The sequence below is a fragment of the Salvia hispanica genome, chromosome 3 (assembly GCF_023119035.1).
Source record: "Salvia hispanica cultivar TCC Black 2014 chromosome 3, UniMelb_Shisp_WGS_1.0, whole genome shotgun sequence".
Lineage (NCBI taxonomy): Eukaryota > Viridiplantae > Streptophyta > Magnoliopsida > Lamiales > Lamiaceae > Salvia > Salvia hispanica.
The window spans coordinates 37545733-37565808 of record NC_062967.1 but is presented as its reverse complement, the minus strand read 5'-3'; the positions used below and the strand labels follow the sequence as shown (position 1 = coordinate 37565808).

At 39.0% G+C, this 20076-nt stretch overlaps 2 long non-coding RNA genes, 1 other non-coding gene and 2 pseudogenes across 6 annotated transcripts; 2 read left to right on the top strand and 3 right to left on the bottom strand.

Annotated features, from left to right (window-relative positions):
- Window positions 1-414: 414 nt before the first annotated feature.
- Window positions 415-4023, top strand: LOC125216261 (annotated as a pseudogene).
- A 6217-nt stretch (window positions 4024-10240) lies between these two features.
- On the bottom strand, window positions 10241-10950 carry LOC125209632. Its single transcript, XR_007174333.1, has 2 exons — window positions 10477-10950; window positions 10241-10403 (listed from the first exon to the last, which is right to left on the bottom strand). It is a non-coding gene; the product is annotated as an uncharacterized LOC125209632 (long non-coding RNA).
- Window positions 10951-11958: 1008 nt separating this feature from the next.
- On the bottom strand, window positions 11959-14850 carry LOC125210073 (annotated as a pseudogene).
- Window positions 14851-15387: 537 nt separating this feature from the next.
- On the bottom strand, window positions 15388-16807 carry LOC125208871. 4 transcript variants are annotated; one of them, XR_007174255.1, is made up of 4 exons: window positions 16732-16807; window positions 16485-16639; window positions 15683-15970; window positions 15388-15598 (listed from the first exon to the last, which is right to left on the bottom strand). It is a non-coding gene; the product is annotated as an uncharacterized LOC125208871 (long non-coding RNA). The 4 variants fall into 4 exon arrangements; XR_007174254.1 differs by lacking the exons at window positions 16485-16639; window positions 16732-16807 and adding an exon at window positions 16306-16450; XR_007174253.1 differs by lacking the exons at window positions 16485-16639; window positions 16732-16807 and adding an exon at window positions 16130-16276.
- Window positions 16808-18580: 1773 nt separating this feature from the next.
- Window positions 18581-18662, top strand: TRNAS-AGA. Its single transcript has one exon. It is a non-coding gene; the product is annotated as a tRNA-Ser (tRNA).
- The last annotated feature ends 1414 nt before the right edge of the window (window positions 18663-20076 follow it).

Below are 20076 nucleotides of genomic sequence, written 5' to 3'. Positions count from 1 at the left end.
AATTATACATTATAAAACCTCCCACTCATTATAAAACCTCCCACTCACTTTCCTTTTAATTTACACTCATTATAAAACCTCCCGCTCACTTTCCTTTTAAGTTTAAATTAAATGGCATTCTTTTCACATCTATATAACTGACGCCTATTAAGTTGAATAAATATATTCAAACAAAGTTTTAATTAAAGTATAATATTTAATATAAAATGGCAGTTTTGTAAATATCCCCGAGACTCTTCTTTTATATATTGTATAGATAATATATAAAAATGAATAAACTTCTTGTCTAAAGATAAATAGCTAATTATTTATTCTGAATAATCCACGTAAATATAGAAAATCCCCCACGATAAAAAGTGAATATTTAAACAGAGTAGGTTGAAATTTTCTAGTACACCAGTTTCTAGCAGCGGCTTTCAAATTCCAGATATTTCTCTGGCCTCATCAAAATGGCCGCTTCATCACTCCTCACTCTTCACTTCTTACGCAAACATCAACCATCGCAATTAACACAGCATTCTCCAAACAATCTTTCGACGCTAGATTCATTGAATCCGAAATCGCAACCGCCAGTTGCTGGTGTTGTTTTAAAGGTATGATTTATGTTACATTCTCCTGCATTTCTGTTGATTGATCATCGCGCATACCTAATTACGATATCCGTTGGTATAATTTGTCTTCATGAGGTTTCAATTTAAAAATCTGTAGAAACAGAGTAGCATTATGTCATGAATTTCATCGAACAAGCTGAAATTCTCCCAATTATCGTATGCTTTATGTGTGCGAGCGTGTGATTGTTGTGTTCAAATTGATAATTCTTCGCTGATGTCGCAGTTTTTTTTTTCTCGCATCTGATTACTGTGTTTTTGAATTTCGTTGCAGCATATTTCAATTAACTGTGAGCAGAAATGAATCCCGAGAATTTCACACACAAGACTACTGAAGCCCTCGCTGCGGCTCACGAGCTCGCAATGAGCTCTAGCCACGCTCAATTCACTCCTCTTCACTTCGCTGCAGCACTGATTACCGATGCAAACGGTATTTTCCGGCAAGCAGTGGCCGGGGCAGGTGCCGGCGAAGATTCGGTTAACGCGGTGGAGAGGGTTATCAACCAAGCGATGAAGAAGCAGCCGTCGCAGACGCCGCCTCCCGACGAGATACCGGCCAGCACGTCTCTGATCAAGGTCATCCGCCGCGCCCAGTCGCTGCAGAAATCGCGCAGCGACACGCACTTAGCAGTCGATCAGCTGATCCTAGGGCTTCTGGAAGATTCCCAAATTCAGGACCTTTTGAAGGAGGCTGGCGTGGCCACCGCTAAGGTGAAATCGGAGGTTGAGAAACTGCGGGGTAAGGAGGGGAGGAAGGTCGAGAGCGCATCCGGAGACACCAATTTTCAGGCGCTGAAGACCTATGGCCGTGACCTCGTGGAGCAGGCTGGGAAGCTCGATCCGGTTATCGGAAGAGATGAGGAGATTAGGAGAGTGGTAAGGATCCTCTCGAGGCGGACTAAGAACAATCCGGTTCTAATTGGAGAGCCAGGAGTTGGTAAGACTGCGGTGGTGGAGGGATTGGCACAGAGGATTGTTCCTGGCGATGTCCCGAGCAATCTTGCCGATGTGAGGCTGATTGCATTGGATATGGGCGCGTTGATAGCCGGAGCTAAGTATAGAGGGGAATTTGAGGAGAGACTGAAATCCGTTTTGAAAGAGGTGGAAGAAGCTGAAGGGAAGGTTAATACTGTTCATCGATGAAATACATCTGGTTTTGGGGGCGGGACGGACAGAGGGGTCGATGGACGCTGCGAACCTCTTTAAACCAATGCTCGCAAGGGGGCAGTTGAGGTGCATTGGTGCGACGACGCTTGAGGAGTACTGGAAGTATGTCGAGAAGGATGCTGCTTTCGAGAGGCGTTTCCAGCAGGTGTATGCGGCGGAGCCCAGTGTTGTTGACACGGTTAGCATCTTGAGGGGTTTGAAGGAGAAGTATGAAGGGCATCACGGTGTTAAGATACAGGATAGGGCACTTGCAGTGGCGGCTCAGTTGTCATCGCGTTACATCACTGGTGTGTGTTCAGGCTAGGCTGTGATATTTTGCGTTGTTGTCTCGTATGCTGTTTTCATTGTCTAACGTTTTTTGAGTGTAGTGTAGGACGGCATCTTCCGGATAAGGCGATTGATCTTGTTGACGAGGCCTGTGCGAATGTGAGAGTCCAGCTCGACAGCCAACCGGAGGAAATTGACAATATGGAGAGGAAGAGGATACAGTTGGAAGTCGAACTCCACGCACTAGAGAAGGAGAAGGATAAAGCTAGCAAGGCTCGTCTCGTTGAGGTGAGTTTGTTTTTGCAATTGAGTATGTGCTTCTGCTGCATAATGTGCAGGAATGATGTAATGTATTAACCTTTTCGACTAATTTTGTAGGTGCGTAAAGAGCTCGATGATCTGAGGGATAAGCTGCAACCGTTGATGATGAAGTACAGAAAGGAGAAAGAGAGAATTGATGAGCTCAGAAGGCTGAAACAAAAGAGAGACGAGCTCACATACGCCTTGCAAGAAGCCGAGAGGATATATGATCTTGCGAGGGCTGCAGACTTGAGATATGGAGCCATTCAGGAAGTTGAAGCTGCCATTGTGAATCTTGAAGGTGGTGCTACTGAGAATGGGATGCTTACGGAAACTGTGGGGCCGGACCAGATCGCGGAAGTCGTGAGCCGCTGGATGGGTATACCTGTGACACGTCTTGGCCAGAATGACAAGGACAGGCTGATCGGTCTTGGTGAGAGGCTGCACCAGCGTGTCGTGGGGGAGGATCAGGCAGTCACTGCTGTTGCTGAGGCTGTGTTGAGATCGCGGGCTGGTCTTGGAAGGCCTCAGCAGCCGACTGGTTCGTTCCTGTTCCTTGTCCAACTGGTGTGGGCAAAACGGAGCTAGCCAAGGCGCTGGCTGAACAACTCTTCGACGATGACAGCTTGATGGTGAGGATAGATATGTCCGAGTACATGGAGCAGCACTCCGTTGCTCGGCTGATTGGCGCTCCGCCTGGGTACGTTGGGCACGAGGAAGGTGGCCAGTTGACCGAGGCTGTGAGGAGACGGCCTTATTGCGTTATCCTGTTTGATGAAGTGGAGAAAGCCCATCCGACTGTGTTCAATACCTTGCTGCAAGTTTTGGACGATGGCAGGCTGACCGACGGCCAAGGCCAGACCGTAGACTTCACGAACTCGGTGATTATCATGACCTCGAACCTCGGAGCAGAGTATCTTCTGAGAGGATTAAGCGGGAAGTGCACCATGGAAAGCGCTCGTGAGTTGGTGATGCAAGAGGTGAGGAGACAGTTCAAGCCGGAGCTGCTCAACCGCCTGGACGAGATAGTGGTCTTCGACCCTCTGTCGCACGACCAGCTGAGAAAGGTGTGCCGCCTCCAGCTCAAAGACGTTGCAAAGCGCCTGGCAGAGAGGGGCATCGCCATGGGCGTCACGGAAGCAGCACTCGATGTCATATTGGCCGAGAGTTATGATCCGGTAAGATCCATTGTTTGGTTTCTGCATATATATCGATATGATGTGTTGTGTTGTGTTGTGTTGCTGACTGTGGTGTTATTCATGCTCTCAGGTATACGGTGCATGGCCTATAAGGAGGTGGCTGGAGAAGAGGGTGGTGACGGAGCTCTCAAAGATGCTGGTGAGGGAGGAGATAGATGAGAACTCGACCGTGTTTGTTGACGCTGCAATAGACGGATCGACACTAAATTACCGGGTCGAGAAGAACGGAGGGCTTGTGAACGCAACGACAGGGGAGAAGTCGGATATATTGATCCAGATCCCTAACGGCGTGCGATCTGATGCAGCTCAGGCGGTGAAGAGGATGAAGATCGAAGAGATTGATGATGATGACATGATCCACGCTTGAGTGTGTCAAAAACAAAATGAGAAATATAACTGTACTGTAATATATTTTGTACTGTTCTAATCAATATTTATATATCCCTACTTTTGGCTATATCGAGATTACCAACTAATTTATGTTTGATTATCAGGTCACTATCGTTAAATTCTAACACTAATTTTAATTATTTTTATCTATTGTGAATCAATTTAGAAAAAAGTAATGAGGAAAGGTCAATTTTTTGGTTTTAAATATATAGTTGAAATACCAATTTGTTCAAAATATCCATTTTTTAAAAATAGGTCCATAAAAAATGAAATTCTTGTCATAGGGGTAATTTTTTTATGATTCTGTCAAAAATTGACGGTCAACTCCTGATTAGCGATATTTTGACTGTATTAGTGGATTTTAATTAGTACAAATCATCTTTCTTTCTCCTTCTCTTTAATCTCAAGAACCCTAATTTTTTCTGCAAGAACACACTACCTCAACTCCCAGAATTCTCTTCCAAATTCACTATTGAAAACCCTATGACGAAATCGTCCAAGCAAAACCACCCTTCAAAGCTAAACACCCATTTTCTGACTCGCATGAGTCTCGATTGCTGAGTTAACAATCATTTTCTGACGATGGTGGAAGCAGCCCAGTCTAGAGGAGCCGCTTGACGGTGAGCTGCGAAAAGAGAGACAGGAAAACGAGAGGGTGTAGCGTGAGCAGGAAAACGAATGAGAAAGACAAGGGAAAGCCGTAACGAATAGAGAGAAAGAGAGGGAGGCAGATCTGGAACAGTGTGAGGGCGACGGTAAAGCGTCATCACACGTTGGCTATGACGGAGAAAAAGAGCAGGTAGGGGACTGACGGAGGCGGCCGCTGGAATTGAGACAGAAAATAGAGTGAATTGGTTGGGATTGAGGAGATAGAGAGGATAAGCGAGAGAATTGAGAAAGAGAACCGGCGGCGCCGCAACAGTAGCGGTGGAGGGGCTGAATTTCGCCGGCGGGGAGAGAATTTTAACGAAGGAGAAGGAGAGAGAGATGTGAGTCGTGAATTTGGAGTTTGTCTCTGATTTTTAGAGACGGAGTCGATAAGTGATGAGGCTTAAGCACCACGCCGGCGAAGACAGCGGCGAGCGCTGGAAATCCGTTTCCGAAAGGGGCGTACCCTGGTTATGCCGGCGATTTGCTGGTAGAGACAGGTTTTCTGACGAAGGTGGCTAGTTTTTTAATTTTTTTTAATGCTTAATTTTATTTTATTTACTTAATTATATATTAATATTCTAATTAGGTCAAAATGTGGTTAATTAGTGTTGACCGTTAATTTTTTAACGGAGCCGTTAAAAAATGACTACTTTGGCAATATTTTTATTTTTTATGGACCCGTTTTTCAAAAAGTGAATGTTTTGGACCAAATTAATATTTCGGCTATATATTTAGGACTAAAATTGACATTTAATCAAAAGTAATAGTATATTACAGTTATCTACTCAGAACATATATCTACACTATATTTTCACACATTTTAAAGGTTCATCACGTATACAAATCGGTCAAATCATGTGACCATGACCAATCATGATTCTAATTTCTAACCATACGGGAGTGAGTAGTTGATAGTTGCAATATAAATTGGATTAGAATGGTATTTATAATAAACAAAAATTATTTCCAACTTATTTTTTAATCTTTATATCAATTTTGGTATCTTTTGTTCAATTTCATTGTTTTTTATGAGTTGTTTACGATATTTGCATGTGAGAATAAAAGAGTGCGAGTGATCTTCATTTTTTGAGATTATTTCATAGTTGTGATTTAAAAAAATTATCTCGTAATATTCCAAGCTTGTAATTAGTAATGTTAGTGATTCTAGATTTTCAAAATCCCATCTACTAGTAAATTTTAATGGTGTCCTATTTTGTAGAGCACTCATTTATTTGAACATGTATTCGCATCTCTAAAATTATATCGAGATGATATTCAGTTCAAAAGATTGTAATATTATTTGAATGATTAGTTAAAGTATGATACTTAAAGCATGTTCTATTAAATTTTATTCATAAAATTCCAAATATAGATGATTTATCTTCTCGCTATTAGTCTTAACACCTAATCTCGATTCCATTCAATTCAAAACATGTTAATCTCGATCCATCGAAGACGAAATTATTAATACGCCAATATGAATTGAACTTTGTTGGTTTAAACCTCCAAAACGCCGTCGTTTCTCCACCTAGTATACATCGCCTGCTAAACCGTTATTCTGTTTCTTCTGCTAATTTTTCTTCAAATTTATCGCCATTTTCTCTAAAAAAACCTTCAAACTCTTCCCAAAAATCCACCCCTCTCTCTACACGCATTGTTCTGCATAAATTCATAGCAAAATGGCTTCGCTCGCCGCTCCGTGTCCGAAGGCTCCGTCGCCGCTGGCTTCACAAGCATATAAAAACATACAAATGTTTCATTTTTTATTTTGAAAGATGTTGATTAACAATTGAAAGACTTTTCAAATGGGAAAATATGTCACTCCAAATTGCTTAATAGACTTGTATTGTTCTGCACCTCTAAAAATGAAACATATGAGTGAATTAAAACATCAACTTAATCACATACGATGAATAGTTCACATTTAGCAAAACATATAATCTATGAACCAATTTTCAATGACAAACTACTACGGAAACCCGGGAGAAATATTTGTCTTCTATGACCACCTACTTAATCAATCCACTATCAAATTCTCATCTGAAAAAATCAAATTCAATAGCACACTAACAACCAATCACTCTCAAACTAGTTTAGAGGAAATGACAATACTATATTATTAGCCAAAAACATAATGTATAAACATCAAGTGCATTGTTGGTAGGCCTACTTAATCGGTCGATTCTGGTTCTAACCGGACCGATTGACCGGTTAATCAATTTTAAATTTTCATAAATCCTAGAACCGGAATCGGAACCGACCGGCTAAAATATGAAGATCAATCAGAAAAACATGTTCTTGTAAGTCAACCACCTTCTGTTTGCTTGTTTGCTGACATGAGAACAAATCAAAGAATCACCATTACCAACATAAACACTAAAAGGTTTGTGTCAAAGGAAGACTTATCTTTTCTGCAGCCCACGGATGAATGAAGTCGTGTGAGCTGCCTGTATCGACAAGTATGTTCACTGTGACTGCTTGAAGAGAGCCTGCAATATTAATTGATTTGGAGTGATGTCTTCCTTCCACGATATTCAAGTGAGATAAGTCGGTGGTGATGACATTATTTTCTGGTAAATCACTCTCAATTTGTTGCATATCGATGTCATCTTCGTCAACACCCATGTAAGCAAGAAAGTTATGCTTACAGGCATGTCCAGGAGCCCATTTGTCCTCACAGTAACAGCACAAGCCACGTCGAGAGCGGTCAGATTTCTCTGCACTAGGCAAATGGACAACAGGTAACTTCCCTAAATCATTGCGAGATCGGCACGGAACAGGACGCGACTGTTGTGAAGATTGCGGAACTGGAGACGTACTGTAAGGAACTCTCGAATCTCTGTGCGCCCACTGTCTCCGTGGATTATTCGATGAAGATGGCTGGTGGTCCGTTCGGCAAGCCGATAATTACTTGGCCAAGGCAAAAGCGGAGGCCAACGTCGCAGGACGGTGCAGCTTGACTTCCCACTGCAATGGTTCCTTAAAACCAGCAATATAAATGGGCAGGAGGATGTAATCCGGAATGCCAGAGAGCTTGTTTTGTAAGCGTTCAAACTCCAGTTGGTAATCTGCCACTGTGCCGTTCTGACACAATTTGGAAATTAATCCAATATAACTTTCGTAACAGCTCGGATCAAACCGATAACGAACCTCATTCAAAAAATCTGGCCACGTTACGAAATCAGTGTTAGAACAATAATTTTTGATCCATTCGGATGCCGGAGGATCAAATAACGGAACCACATAATGTAATTTGTTTGCATCGGGCATCATCGTATGATCGAAATAAAGGAATAGCAAAAGGCGGACCAGTATTCGGGCGTGGTGGAGGCCGAAAGTCCACTAGTCGGTGGTCAGAAGTAAGCAATCTGACTCTAACTTGGAGATTGTAGCCATAATCCATTCTAACTGGCCGGTCGGAGTAGCTCCGGGTGGGGGAACGGCCAACGTCGGAATGTGTTGGTCTGGCTGAACATCTTCAACTGGTTGCATCCAAGTTGTTCCCTATTGGGAATAATGGGTATGTTTTTCATGTTGGTAGCCATGAGAATCTCAATGAAAGCACCAGATGATACGACTTCACTCGTATCAGAAGTTGAATCAGGAATGAAGGAGGATAGCGGATCAGCTTCTGCGTGCAGAGGTCTGCTCCGTCAAGCAGAGTATTGGTTTGGAAAGAAAATAGAGAAAACGATAATTGTGGGAAATAACTTCTCATTCATAAAGATGTGTTGACAAGTTCCCATTTTAAATGCTAGGTCACTAGGGTGGTTCTGATAGAACCTCGTTCTATCAGGATTTAGCACACCGTTCGTAACGAGAACAAAAGAAGATAAACCTAGTTGAAGTGCTAGGTTTCAGAACCAAGAATGAGAATAGTAATTAATTCATATAAAGAGAAAATACTCAAAATAAGATTACATGAATAATTGATGAAATAATAGAAGATATGGAATATCTTAGATTGATATGCTAATCATTCTATCTTCCCTCCTGTGCGGCTGATTTGGCTCTAGGTTTTGCTTCCTTGATGGGTTGGGCTTGTGAAGACTTCGGGCTGCCGCTGCAAGGGCCGGCATAGAGCTACGGATGGCTGCACGCTGATAGACTTGTATCAGAGTCCAAGTCCCTATCAGGTTCGAACTACCTATCTCTCGAGAAAGAACCACAAAGAAAACCCGAGATAGAGCTTATAGATATGCTCGACTCCTTACTCTATTACACGATATGAAATAACCGAAGTAACTACAATTAACTAACTACTAACATAGTCTTTGAAATGGGCCGGAGCTCTTCTTTGTCGACGAGGTGGAAACTTTGAAGTTGATGCAGCGAGATCTTCCTCCTCCGAGTCGTCCTGACTCCTCTCTGCCTGTGATGTCAGTTCTGATATGGACGGATTTCTTCACGGCCCGTGAAAATGGGGGTTAGCTCGCACTGTTCATCGGTAATGCGGAGAATTCATTTCATGTCAAAAAGGTGATTTAGCAATTCTGATGCACCTAGAATTGGAGCAAATTCTCTTCTATGCCCTTTCTTCTTCATCGGCAACCTTCTCTTTCCTTTTTCTTTCCTGTCTATTTTACATTTGCAGAGCTTAAGGGTGTCTCCACCGGTGCCCTTCCCGCGACGGGCGACCTGACGGGAGCCATAGTGGGCCGGACAGCCGCCCACGCCCGTCCCGTGTGCCCCTGCGATGGCCTCGCCCCTCCCGTCGACGTCCGACTGGACGTCCGCCAATGTGGCGAAGGTCGGACGTCCCGGTCGGACGTCCGACATTTTAATTTTTTTAATTTTTTTTAAATAAACTCTATAAATAGGGCTCCCCCAACTTCATTTCATTCACACCACTTGTGTTGACAAGTTTCTCTCTCTCTACAAGTTTCATTTCTACTACAATGGAGTACAATAGGAACTCCCCCACCAAGGAAGGGCTAGTGGAAGGGCTAGTGGGAAGGGCTAGTGATGTGGTAGTGGAATGGGAAGGGCTAGTGCTGACGTGGCATGGGAAGGGCTAGTGGGAGGGGCACCACCAGAGACACCCTAAAGAAAAATTTTCTATGGAAGTGGAGGTATTATTTTCCCGGCATGAAAATTAAGAAAAATTATGTTAAGAGAGTTAAAGTCAATGAAGAATAAAGTAAGAGTAAAGTAAGAAAAATTATTTTAAGAGATGAAAAAAGAATAAAGTAAGAGAGTAAAGTAAGTGGAAAGAAATTATTAATTTTACTAAAAAGAAAAATGACTTTGTTACTTAGAACAAACTAAAATAGCAAGATGAATCTACTATGGAATATATAGGAAGTATTTTTTAATTACACGCAACAACTCTCTCTATTCACTTCTCTCGTCTCGGGCAGTATTCACGTGTATTACTGGCATGCATTGATAAGTTCATCAGAACACTTTAAATTATTCAGTACGTATCAAGTATGTTGCACGGTATCAATTCAGAAATTGAATGTGTTTCAAATTGACAGATTAAATTTGAAAATATATATGCAGTCCAAAAAAAGGGATATAGGAAAATTTCCCATTTTGACATTGCACTATAGTTCATGGCTTTCAGTAGGAAATTGAAGTGGATCATTATGCATTTTATTAGTGGATCATTATCCATTTTATTATTCCAATCATGTTCACATCAACCAAGCAAAGTGCTGTTGACAAATGGAAGTACTGAGATTTTATCTATTACACGTATATATGGGAAAGAAGAGATACATAAGAAAAATGAGGGAAAAGAAAAGAAACAAAATTTTGTTCAAAATCATTGAAGTCCATTTACATGATGTGTATAGCCCACGTGGTACAAGATGTCCTGCAGTTCAAACACTCGTGTCTCGGATCCATCGTGCAAAAGATCATGTAGAGATAGAGAGAGGGAGACTCACCTGACACCCATCTCTATATTCTTCGGGGAGCACCTCCGATGCCATTCCAAAGTAAACCTGGTGGGAGAGGCTTATCAGTCAATAGGAAACCAAGCATACATCACACATATATATAGTTCATACAAACTGCAGACTACACCAATGTCTGCATTCCCCATCTCAATTCTATATGAATAAAAGAAAACACGTGGCACAAACGCGCATACAATTCTACTTCAATGTCAGCTGAGTGGTCTAACATAACTTGATACATTGACCCGGAGCAAATAGATGGTGGTGCGTTTTGGAGCTATTACTGCATGGCTATGCAACTTTCAAATGACTAGTGAAAGTACGAGGGCAAAGATGCAGTATTAACCCGGTATACTATATGGTCGATGGCCATCAACCTCGAAGTCTCATGGCATGAATCAACCAACATGTGTGTGTTATGAGCGCATAGAAAAGTTGGATGCATTTGGCGGGTGATTGGTCATTACATACAATATATAATTAGCCTAAACTGAATTTTCACGAATAGCATAAGCAAATACAAAACAAACCCAAGGAACAGACCGGGGAAAAAAACAGAATGAGGGAAAAAGGGCCCCAACCCCGATTGGGGATCAAAATCCAGCATATCAGTTGCTTTCAAGCCCCTTTCTCTCGGCATTTTGTTCCTTCCCAAGGCAACAATTGCATGTCATGCAATGAAAAAAATCTATACCAAGACCTTTTCCAACACGGCACAAATTGCAGGATGGACAATGATAGACATCCCTGAAAAGCAAAAACCAGCAAAACTCGTTAACTCACCGAAGCAAGTTGTTATATCATTACAATGTTACAAATAGATTTTTCATTTATCATCCAACTGGAGAAGTGGAGACAATTGTAAGCAAACCCTATCCACATTTGATGGACTGATATGATCCTTTGAATTCCAACTAGCATGTAGAAACTAGAACTACTATATAATATAACAGACTACAAGAGGGAAACTAAAACTAATCAAAGCTCAAAAGGTTCATCATCGAAGAACTTGCAGCTGCTCAATAGTACTTTGCCAATGAAAGCCCGTTACAAGAAGGTTTCATGAAACCCTGGCCCCAACCGCCTTTTGTAAGCTTCACACAAACCCTTTAATTTTCCCTTTCCCCCCCCCAATATATTTAAATGAAAAAATTTCCCTTTTCAAGTGTAGAAAACTCAATGCAAAAAAATCTAGTCTTTTCCCTTTAAAATTATCCATTGAATGGGTGCTGACTTCATCATGGCAGAACCCCCTTTGCAACCAGTTTTCCGCAACAAGCGGCACCCCCAACAGTTTCTTCTGAATGCCGCACCCGGGAAGATTTGTTTTTCGGGATCACGATATGACGGGGTTCGCCCAAGTAAATCTTTATCATAAACCCTTCATATTTGGGATTGTGAGAACTTCTGCTGATAAGCTATCCATTTACTAAATAAAGGGGGTTCCATTGATCTAAGTAAGTTAATGGCCTAAGTTAACCAACCAAAATGACAAAACTTCCAACAAAAATCCAAAACATCAAACAATGGCCAAAGTTCAACCTCTTCACGCAGAACATGATGATCCAATGTTACTTTAATGGATTTGCACATGCCGTGAATCTTTGTAGCCAGCTCATTGTACATTATAAAATGATCAATACAACTCAAAGAAACCAATAAACTTTCGCTCAAAATGCCACTAGCAGCTTTTGTACTCAAATTCTCGTGAAGTTGGGAGAGCTCTGCCAGTGCAGATGAGATATCCTCACACAATTCTTCTTCCCGTTGTGGTCCAACGTGTAAGAATGGCTAACATTGTGAAAAGCTTCCTTTGATTCCAAGGCAGGAAAGACAATATCATCCTCTGCATTACTATGTGCTCTATACAAGCCCCATAGAAGACAAAATCTACCAGTAAACTGTCTCAGGGAAGTTTCATCACAATCACCTAGTTTTCAAGATTCAATCTAGAAATTCCAAATCTTTCCGGATTGCTTTGTGAAATTTAAAAATATTATCAATTGGCCTTGAATGGCCTCTTATACTGGAACTATTATCTGTTTCCCAGTTAAAAAGACTAGAGTTGAGAGAAGGAGCACTTGGACCAAAGGATAATGAGCGTAGAGATTTCACAGTAGCTCCAGAACTCATTCCTAGACTATTGCCATTCACTCCTAGGCCAGGATCACAACAAGACTGATTAGAAGCTTTTGGAGATTCTGTCTTTGAAACAGTGCAAATATTATTTTCAACTGAACACACTAAATTTGCCTGATCAATTGACTTCTCACATGTTTGGCCACAAGTTGTAGTGGAAGAACTTGTACAGGCACAGTTACGACAAGATCTGCCAGAATGCTCTTGTGTTTCTCCAGTCTCCTTGGCAAGATAACAACCAATTGCACTAGAAGTCAAACAGATTTTCCTAGGATAACCCTTGCATGCCCAGCCAGTATACAATGTAACCAAAGCAGTGTCAGATGCTGGAGCTGCACAATAACATCATTTGCTTAGAAGAAATAAAAAGCATCAAGTGTTGGAAATGAAATAAACTGATGAAAAGTTCAAAGTGTTAAGAAGGACTTCAAGGTGCACCTGCCACGTGCATGTTACAAAGAAAGCATCGAGCTTCCTCTTCACTAAATGAACCAACCAACCATGGTAAGACAGACTCAATCAATCTGAGTGGCATCACACATAAGCTCTGGTAAAGAAGTTTGCGCTGTCGTTCACGGCTGAAATTCTTACTTGCAAGTGGAAGTACCTGCAATCTAACTGACTGAGACATCCAGAAGCACTGAAATGAAGTATCATTAACATTTGAATGTATGAAACCAGTCTTTTATGAATGATAGCCAGCCTCTTCATCAATGCATCTTATGCACACTTCATAGAATTTTTTATTAGCACTCTTTCTTGATAAGATAAAATGACCTTTCTGCCAATGTATACAAGTACATGAAGAAATACAAAACAGAAACAACCGAAGAAATATAAAACAGAAACAACCGAGCATATGTCACATACCAGTTTTTCCTCATTCAGAAAATGCTTCTTTATCATCTCTATTATGTGATCAGCCTGTGAGCAGAGTTCAGAATAAAATTCAACGCATGAGTTAGCTCCAGCACTTTCAATACTTTCTATTAAGCATCGAAATTTTTCAACACTTTCTTCTGCTGCATGCTCCTCGACAAATGACATTTCTACAGCAGGGAATATAACTTTGTCCTCAGCAATGCTGCAGCAAATGCAAATAAATTTAACGTGCCATTCTATAAAGGAACAATGTCCAGAAAAGTACCCAAAAATCATTTGGACTGCATAAACCAGTCTAAATGAGAGGGAATATAGTACCAATGGAAAATACAGGCTTCAGCTATAAATTGAAGCCTTCTGTTGAAGGCAGATAGATCAGAAAAATCTCCAGTGAAATTTATACATCGAGCTGCTTCAGCGATATCAATCAATTCCTTCTGGATAGCTTTATGCCAATGCAATATATCATCCACTGGATGGTATTGCGAAGACCTGATAACACTACAATCAGATGGCAGAAGATCTCTTTCTACTGGAGAGCCTGGGATCATCTTCAGAACGTTTACGCTTGTTGCAAACATTTATCCAATCCATCCAATTAAAAATAATCTTCAATGACATAAAGAGAAGTGAGGAAACGAAGACTAGAAAGTCATTTCTCCTTGTGTTTCTAACCAAACTATCTAAACTCTTGAAGCTGTCTTTCATCTGGAATGATTCTGTGCAAGCATTTACGCATATCCAGCCTTTCATCTGGTGAAATTGATGAGGAAAGCCATGGCAGGAATTCTGCCATCATATTTACAGGAATGCTACACAAGAACTGCCAAACTGATGATGCCTGCTCCTCAAATGAGAACTTTTCACTAAGTAAGGGGAACACCTGCCAAATGGTAAACAACTATGTAATGCATCAGGTTAAGATGATGAAAGCATTGCCTGAATTTTAATCCCAAGCATATCAGAAGTACAAAGCCATCTTTTTCTACTCTTAAGTATATAATCTGTAGTCCAGAATGAAATGGTTCTAGCCAATGGATAAATATCATTACATTTGACTGCTGTATATGATATGGGAGTAACAACCTAGCTGAATTCCATTTCTCATTTTTATTGCACACAGAAAAATAGCTAAGGATAAGCAGATTCTATAAAGAAGCGTGGCCTATCTTAAGTATAAAACGACAACTGGAGATCTAGCTCCATAATATTTGATAAATGGGATGGACAACTTACACCTGACATGCAGCAGTAATGCAAATGAGTTATTGCTGATCCACAAAGTACCAAAGGCCATAATGTGCAGCCATATGGATATATTTTATACTCTCTTTTATTTAGGAATTTTCTCACAGCTTCGTTAAGTTTTTTATACAGAAATTCTCTTTTTCTCTTTTATAAATTAGAGAAGCGTGGGATCAAGTAATTAGTAGTGGGACACGTGGCGTGAGAGTCAGCAGAAGTGGGACACGTCAGCGGAAGTGATGTGGTGATGCATGACACGTGAGGGGCAAAGGCTGATTGTATGCGATGAGTGAGTTGCTGTGGTCTTGCCCCAAACTGAATCCGAAGTCGAACCCACCCGATTTTATTCTTCTGCGAATGAATTTAGTTTGTATCCTGTGTTTTTCATTTTATGAAAGTTGCGATTTTAATTCGAATTCTTGAATGTAAGTTTATTTTCACTTTTGCATGATTACTTCTTGGACAAAGATTTAAATCATGTCTTGAAAATCTTGCTTCGAATTTTCATCAAGGAATGCCGACAAAAGGGCTTTCCCAGTAATGACATCTCGATTTTCCAAGATTCGTCATGGATATCTAGCCAACTTATCATCAGATTCTAGCCCAAATTTGTAAAGCAAAATTAAACAAACATAAAAAAAAACAAATTCAATAGCTCGCAGTAAATTCCAATTTCTAACTGCTGTGGATCTAACAAATTCAATAGCTCGCAGTAAATTCCAATTTCTAACTGCTGTGGATCTTAGAAAAGTATGTACAACTATGACAAACTAGACAGCCTGTGAACAATCATGGAGAAACTTGACAGGCAGCAGCACTTGTAGCCAGACATCTACATTTTAGTCTGCACAAAACGAGAAAAACTCTTATATTGAAATCATTAAAACATATGAACAACGTTAAACGAAATCAAGAAATCGAAACATACCATCAATTCCCCAAAAATGAACACCTAATGAAGGTGTACGCTTCGGAAGTCCATTTCACACCTGTCAGTCGTAACTTGCCGCCCCATTTCTCTGACATCTTAAAAGAAACCGTATGCGTGACATTACTTCCAGCCTGTGTTACAAAGAACGGCTTATTTGTTACATAGAAAAACCCTAAACACGGGTGCGGCCCAATATGTACATCCTTGAGTTGAACTGCCTCATCCTCTTCGAACAGCAGTTTCCCTCCAGTGAAACATGGATAATCACTTCAATATTCAATTCATCTGTAAACCAGAAAACATAAGTTATATACCTTAATAATGTATACTAGAACCAAATAGAGCACAGGATCCAAAATTTTACAAAACAGATGTCTCATTACTTAATATGTAAACCAGAACGATCACTTAATAAAAAATAGAGCACAAGATGGAAAACTTTACCGGGACGCAGGCGCACAAGATGGAAAACTTTAAAAGGGGAAGTTAATATACAAACTTAACTTAATTATATATCATAAACAACGAAAACAAAAATTTATTTCAAGAGGAGAAATGACGCACATAACTAATTCTTAACACTTTACATTTGACCACATAACTAGGGTTGCTTTAATTACCTTGTTATCTCTGTAAATTTACAGTCATAGAGTATAACTAGTTAATTTGACTTTATATTATGATGATTGAACAGGCTTTATAGTTTTGTATCTAAGTAACAACATAGATACAAAACTAGTTATACAGTCATAGAGTATAACTATTTAATTTGACTTTATAGTTTAAATACAAAACTTACTAAGTAACAACATACACAACACGTCTTTACTCCAATCAACAGGTTTGAGATTCGAGTCATCCACACCGTATTCTCGAATCTTCTCCCACTAATATGTGCGGTAATCATTATAAAGATTGTTGTCATGCCAAGAATAGAGGACCAGTTCCTCGAACCTAAGCAAAAAAGCAAACAAAAAAGTTAAAAACCTTTTGCTTTTGGACGGTCCAAGAATATGCAATAAGAGTGGTGCAGAAATAAGCTGTACATTCATGTCAAGGCATTTGTAAGGACAACCACAATATGATTTTTCAAAGCAATTCTAAGATGAAATCATTTCCTATAACTCTTGAGGAAATTCTACAAATTTTGCCTTGATTGGCTATAGTGATAAGATCGCCTACCAAATAATATGGGTTCAAATCGTTTTTAGTGGAGCCAAATCGTGTTACAAAAAAAGAAATCATTCACATTTGTCTACATGTGATGCATATACATAGTCACATGCCATGGGAGCAAACGTAATAGATTCAATGTCCATTAATAATATATATTTAATGGAAGAATTCGAATTAAGGTAGGAAAATAAGAGAAGGAGAGGGATAGGAATATAATTATGATTTATCTTATTAGTTATCTAGTAAACAAGAGTTTTATATATATAGTTGTCTAACATGTGATTCGACTCTGTTAATACGAATAGTGATATGTGCCATATGAATGACTGAACGGATAAAGAAAACACAGAGTAACGTACGAATTTAAGTCATTTGGACACAGTTGATAATTTTGATGTCATTCGGCATCAACTGATGGAATTACATCAATCTAGGAACGAACAAACAAAGAAAACTTAGAAATGATATTGGACTTGGAATCTAAGCTAATTTCTAAGTTTCTAGTCGCCATTAATCATCATGATAGTTATATACATAAATACTCCACTTGTATGTATGATTCATCTTCAACCTAATTATTGAGCTATATATATACATAGGTATAAGGTTCGATTAAGCACAAAAATTTCTTTAAAAAATTGAACTACCTTCATGATACATATTCTTTACCGAATCCAACCAAATAGTCTGTCATACCATTGTGGGAAGTTAGGGATGGGATTGCCTAAATAGTAGGCCAATCATTCAAGATATATACAAAAGATTGTGTACATATTACTTTTAACATATCAAATTTTCAACCCCAACAAAGAAGAAAACATTCAAATTAAAGACAAGAAGAAGATGAAAGAAAGTAAAGCCCAAGTGTTCCTCCCCCATCCCCACACAAACACACAAACATGCACACAGTGTAAAATACCTATGAAGATAGATATGAAAGATGGAGATGTCATTTTAGTGCGGTTTCATGGTCCTTAAAGATAGATATGATAGATGGAGTAAAAAATTGAAAGGACAAGTGATCCACTAGGCTTTGAGATACATGCTATATTGTTTTATGTGATTGTGAAACCTAATCTTCAAATAGGCAAAATAGAATCTTTTTTTCAATGGACCCCTTATTTCATGCCCCAGAATATTCAAGTGTCATGTTTTTCTTTACAACATCCACTATTCGAAAATATAATACGAAAAATAAAAGACTAATACAGAAAAGAAAAGACTGGAAAAATGTAAAAACTACATTTTATTATGCTTGGTTATTACTAGTATTATAATACATCATGTGTCAAATGAAACAAATATAATTATGAATATCTATCATCTACATGAACTCTCGAGCACTAAATTATTCTCGTGCTTTTGAACCCTACATGGTTCAATTAATTTTAACCACTATACGCAACACTCAAAGCATTGTAAAATTCAGCACTACACTACACTGTTTCAAATTTATATAAATATTAATAAAGACATGTCATGTATCACCCGTAGATTGGACGACAGAACTTGTCGCAAAAGTGCAAGTGTGGTGTGCTTTGCGTTGAACAAACCGTCGGGCATGCTCTCATTAGGCACATCCTTTATTAAACGCCAGATAATGTTTGTATTCCATCTCCGATAATTTTGTATTTTGATTACAATGCATTTTTCTTATTAATTAATTGGTTTATGTAATGTTTTGACTAGTTTTTATTGAACGAAACCATAAATAAGAATGTGGTCGTGCCGGAGTGGTTATCGGGCATGACTAGAAATCATGTGGGCTCTGCCCGCGCAGGTTCGAATCCTGCCGACCACGTTATTTTTCTCCTATTTTTTTCCTTTTTTTTTAAAAGGTTAAAAAGGAAAATGATACTCCACATATTCCTTTTTGTAATTATTTCACCCCTCAAAATATATCTAATTACTAGATTTTTTATAAGGAAAAAGGATGTTAATCAAAGTAAAATATGTATGTTTGGTCATTGATTCTTTCCTATGCGAGAGAAATAATTAACTTGCAATCTTCTCTCTTGTTGAGTCCATTGAATATGTTAGCAACATTCAAAATTAAGGTCAAGTTACTTTCCCATAAAATTTCTAAAATTTGGCCTAATTAGAGCATATATTCATATTTTATTCATCGAATGCTGAAAACAATTGTAATGCACCGTCCAATAAAGTATAGCAGCAAATCAATCCAAAATCATGCCAAATTATTTGCAGGGAATATTATTTGGTAAGGCATGTGAACAAATTAATTATTGCTTAATTACAAAACAATCACACACACATAGTGACACACTCTATCTCTATAGATATATATATCTTCCACAGATATCTGGATACGATTCTGATTTCTGCACATCATAAAAAAGTAATCTTTTGTTACGTACAATAAATCCCTTGAAAATCAAACAGATGAAAATCGTAAATAATCGGATGAGGCGAGGCATAGTAGCCAAAATCGTTAATAATTGTATGGAAATATAATTAATTAGTATCATTTTGATTAATGAAGCCCGGACCAACATTGTTTTATGTGTACGTTATTGTATCAGATTAATTTAGAGTATTGATATATTTATAATTTATCGGAATAATAATTAGTTTTTCTGTTCTGAGTAAAAGCGTGATGATGATAATTGTTTGGTGGAAAAAGCTCTAATTTAATTCCAATAATTCAAATGAGTGAAGTCGATTAATTTAGCTAATAATTACATACTCATGACCAATTAATGCGTCCCATCAATATTGACGCAGTACTAACTTATGTCTATTTTTTAACCGTGTATAGTAGTTTGGTAAGTACAGTATATACTAGTAGCATTAGGTAGCTGATTATAATCAGTCACATCGTAATTCAGCATTGGTATAATACTATTATGCTGTGGAGTGTATAACACTAAATAGCTAAATTGACTTACATATTACTAAGAGATTACTACTACCATTTACTTTGTCTAACTCAACCATTAATTAATTCATACCTTATATGCTCCACATGACACCTGAAATATGTCATTACTTTCATCTACGATCAAAAGTTGTACTTATCTGTGGTCCATCCATAAAAAAATGATAATTTTCCACGGACAAAAATGTTACTACCTTCGTCCCACATTAAGTGTCATATTTAAAGCATCTCCAATGGTACTTCGGCCAGAAATCGGCCAGCAGTTTTTCTCCCTGCCACATCAGATTTACGTCAGCCATAGGCCAGCCGCAATAAA